Consider the following 5,166-nt stretch of genomic DNA (forward strand, 5'->3'; position numbering starts at 1 on the left):
AGGGGGTAGAGAGAATACTAATACTCCCTCAACTCTCACCAGCAAAGCTTCTTCATACAACAGAACATGGTGCACATAGTAGTCCACAACTGACCAAGTTTTAGAGAATAAGAGACTGCAGTGTGTGTGTGTGTGTGTGTGTGTTGTGTATGTGTGTGTGTGTGTTTTGCTAGGTGGAACACCTATATTAAACCTCATCCACTGATGGCTCAAGGAGTATTGCCACAGAAGAGGAAGAAAGATTGTAAGAGCCAAGGTTGGTGCGTGAACATAAGGAAACAGAGATTTTCAGACCTCTGGGAACTTGCACACATGAGCTTGCAACAATGGTGACAACATGCACAAGACCCACTAGACTCAATCTGAAAAAAACCCAGCATAGAACTGGGGAAATGGGTGGCAGGACCTGATCTTAGCTGAATGCATTATTTATATATCTGTTACTGTGTTAGAAACATTAACCCAAGAAACTTATAGAAGAAAGAGTTTGTTTGAGCTTACTGTTCCAGGGGAATTACAGCCTGTCATGGCGGAGAGGCATGGCAGGAGGTGACTGGGACAGGAGCAGAAAGCATAGTACTCACATTTTCAAGCAGGCACAGAAAACAAGAGAGTGACTTGAGATCAGGAAAGGCTTAAGAAGTCTCTGAGACTACCTCCAGTGACCTGCTTCTTCTAGGATGGCCACACATTCCAAAACAGCACCACCAACAGGGGACAAAATGTCCAAATACTTGGAGCCTATGGGGGACATTCTCATTCAAACAACCACACTGAGGAATTGTTGGGAACTGATTACTGTGAGATGAGGGAAGATAAGATATTCTTAAGTGAGTGAATACACATTTTTGTTGCAGTTAATAATTTCATTTTAAATTAAAGAAAAATAATTTGAAATTTCTACCACTTTCCAATTTTGGTAAAGTGTCACTAGTACTAGTTTACTAGCTAGTATAAAAAAACTAGAGGGAATGGTATTAGTCCAAAAACCTACTAAACATACAATATCTCTACATGAGTCCTTGAGTATAGCTGACGCTACATAACAAGAAATAGTGCCAGACAAGAAAAACCTTTCTTGGATATGTTGGCCAGTATAGTCAAAGAGACTCCCAAAATTACACAGGCTATTTCCAAAGTCCTTGATTACCTACAAGAACTTAATGGTAAGACCCTATTGCTAGAGACAGGACATACTTTGGACACAGGATGTGGAGCAATGGAGCGGGAACTGACCTGGAAGCCTAGCAGGAACTGACCCTTGAAGGCTAGCTCTCATAGCTTTGGAATGCACCAAAACCATGCAAGTTGTTAAGGGAGAACATCAATTGATGGTCAAACCTCAGCTTCAGGGCCTAAAATCCACATCAATCACAGCAAACAATATCTGCATAAGAGTGGAACTTTTATTTTGACGGGAATCAACAGCTACCTAATTGGACTTAAAGCCCATTCAATGGGAGGAAACTAATATGTGGTACTATAAACCTAGCCAAATACATATTGCTGGAGAGTTCATAGATTTTAGAGAAAATTCCAAGACTGTCACATACTTAGGCAAATATACAAGTATCCAGTCACCACCCATCAAAGAAGCTTCTTTTTGAAGAGACAGAGATGGTTATAGAATTCCACAACTGGTCATATTGTATGTGAATAGCCCAAATGTAAGTGTCACATCTAAGATGTAACCTCTGCACATAAGGCTTACAGAATACAGAGCAAGGGATGAAGAGAACACTAATGCATCTTTTAATTCACATTAAAAAGCTCCCTCATGCAACAGAGGACCAGGAATGCAAAAGGTCACAAATGGCCAAAAGCAGAGAAAAGAGTCTGCAGAGTGTGGGTCCTTTGACAGGACTCCTGTATTAAAATCCACCCACCCAGGGCTCAGGGATCATTGTGGAAGAGGGCACAGAAAGATTGTAAGAGCCAGGGAGGAAGTGCTTGACCATGTGTAAATAGTCCTACAGGCTCCTGGGACTCTTATACAAACCTACAGCAATGGTGTCAGCATACATAAGACCTACACAAACTTAGACAAAAATCCAGCACAGAACTGTGAAAATGAACAGCCGGCTCCAATCTTAGTTGAAGAATTATTGCAGCTGATTATTGCTGGTGAGAATGAGCTGATCTTCTTAAAGGGAAGGACTTTAGATAGACTGACTAGATCCCAGTGGGACATCTGAGGGACATCTGGGGACTCTACATGACGGGCCTTAACACAGATGAAACAGCAGCACTCTTTTAGCATTGTTTATCAAGAAAGACAAGTGGTCATTGTAAATAAGATTGCCCTTAAATGAAGGGAGCTCAACAAGATAGTCTCATTCAGCTGTGCTAATGCATCAGGCAAAGTCTTGTATACCTCTTTTTTTTTTTTTTCACACGAGTGCACACCTTGTACAAAGCCCTGGATCAGAAAGCAGGGACATCTAATCTGATTGGTTGTAGAAACTGTTTGTGCCAGCTGCTATTTCTCTCCTCAGCGACAATGAATGTGATGATAATTGAAGGTTTTCTTTTCAGTGAGTACCTCTTCACTAAACCGTATTTCTTGATGATGATTAATAAAGTTATGACTTTGGATGATTCTGTACATCAAATGAAGAATTATGCCTGCCCTGCTGGTGTGTGTAAAACAAATATGTCTTCAGAGTTATTGGTAAGATAAAGAAGCAGATATTGAAGATTTTATCATGACTAACCAGACTCAGATTGCTGCTTCATTGACAAATAATTAAATAGTCAAAATGATCACGGGAATAGTGATGATGAAAATGATGATAATATTGCAGAGAAATATCCATAGACGACATGTTGACAATTTGTGGTGGGGTTATTGAAAGCCTAGAGCACTGTTCATTTATATATACCGGAATAACACTTCATGTGAGCTTATAAAACCAAAGAGCGATGTCAAAGACAACAGCCATTATTGAGCAGGCAGATAGCTATGGTGAAAACATACAAAGTATCCATGACTGGATGCATTACCTCCCTAGAAGGCCAAATTTCTGTTTTTTCCACTGATTTAGATATCTTGTCACTTAAAAATACAGTGTGAAGTAAATAGTATGTTATGTTCTTTATTGCTTAGTGTTTATGTGTGAATAAGTGTAAGAAAATAATCACATCAGTGACTGTTTTCTCTAGTTCAGTAAAGTACAAGGTTTTCTTTGCCATGGAATTCCTTAAAACATTAGGTAGCATCCCTTTGTACTTATGCATAGAATGCATATGCGAAGCATACATGAATTTGCGTTAGACACAGTTTTCATCCCTAAGAGGTCTCACTGCTTATGCACAGCTTGCACAACCTGAAAAAATATTAAATTAGAAACACTACTGGTTCCAAATATTTTCAAAGAAGAGTGCTTATACTATGTTCCCTTTCTTACAAGTGTTGTAAATACATTTATGAATAGTTCACAGAGTGCTACTGTGGTTTGGATCCTTAACACTATTTCCATAGTAATTGTTTTTGACATTTGTTAAATCCAATATTGAAAACCTGAGAAATGATGCTATTAATAGCATCATGAGTCAAACTACAACAATAATTTTGTAAAGTCATACATATTTTAAGAAATCTAATATATTTGCCTGTGAAAGAATTATTTCCCCTGAAATTTTGCTGATATGAACAAAAACGCCAAAATTCATACTGGTACATCTCTGCTCTGAAATTATTACCATTACTACACATAAACGAAGACCAAATAGTCAATTGTATAATTAGAACCTCATTACAACCTACTGTTATACTTTCCACATTATTTTACATTGATATTTTTCTACTAAATTATGCTTCCCTACTCAGTGAGTTAGATGTACAAATGTGTGTGTACATATAATTGCATACAGAAATGCATTATACTTAAAATATTGAAATCTTTTGGGAGTTTCTTTCCTGAATCTTTACTGTAATCATTAATCAAACTGAAAATGTGTAGCTTCTAAAACATTAAAACTATGAAATAACACAAATAAAAAATCATATGCCAATCATTTAAACTCATTAAAAAGTGAAAAATGTTATGATCAATTCAAGTGAGGATTTAACCAGAGAGAACTGTCTCCTGGGTAAAAGACATTTATATTTCAATAAAGAAAGAGTATATGTATGTGTATGAGTAGCATTTGCATAGCTATATGCGGTGTGCCACTAAACTCCTACTCCTTCAGAATTATAAAATAGTGTAGTCAAATTGAAACAGTCAATGGCACACAGGCTTGTCTAGAGACAGCATCTAGCACATCTCCACAAGCAAGCTGCAGGTCTTCTCTCCAGCTTGTTTTTAAATCTTGGACAGGTTTGTTACTTTATTTCATTATTTATGTGTGTATGTCTGTGTACATTCACCTGCATGCTGGTGCCTGTGGAGCTAGAAGAGGACATCAATTTCCTAGAGCAGCAGTTAATAGTGATTGGGAGCCATCTGACGTAGGTGCTGGGAACTGATTTTTGACCCTCTGCAAATCTAGGAAGTGCTCTTAATCATTGAGCCATCTCTCCAGCACTGGAAACTTGACATAGGTTTTAGGGTACTATCTCTAATTTGTCTTAACCGGTGTTATTCTTTTCCATTTTAAAATTTTCTTATGTATTATGTTCCTTTAGATTTCAGCTTAAATGCTGCAGTCAGTTTTAAAATATGCTATTTACATTAGTATGCCAAGTAACTTAGACTTTCTCAGAAATAGTTCAGAAGAGAAATAACATAGATCTGCTGCACAGTATTGAACATTCTAACATTGGTTCTAGACAATATGCACGTATTTACTTTAAGTGAAAATGAGAAAAGAGCTCATAAAATAGCAAACTGTGCCTCATCTAAATTTACTAAAGTTGGTCACTATAATTATTATTGGCATTATTAGGCAATTGGAGGCAAAAATAATACCTCATATTTGGAGGTGTGGATTACTGGAGATGCCACCCAGAGCCTTGCACATCACTAAGCAGTATCCTAAGAAATTCACTCTTTAGATTTGAATTTATTTAATAAGGAGTCAGAGAAAAATATTTTTTGTAATTCTTTGCCATTTTCGTTTTCTACTCCAGACTGTTCAAAGCAAAGACTTTCTGAAAAGAACTTCAAACTCCTTAGCAAATAATTACATGAACTGAGAAATGGGGCTAAACGAAATTTAGAA

This window comes from Nannospalax galili, unplaced genomic scaffold, assembly GCF_000622305.1.
Source record: "Nannospalax galili isolate Female #2095 unplaced genomic scaffold, S.galili_v1.0 scaffold206, whole genome shotgun sequence".
Taxonomy (NCBI): domain Eukaryota; kingdom Metazoa; phylum Chordata; class Mammalia; order Rodentia; family Spalacidae; genus Nannospalax; species Nannospalax galili.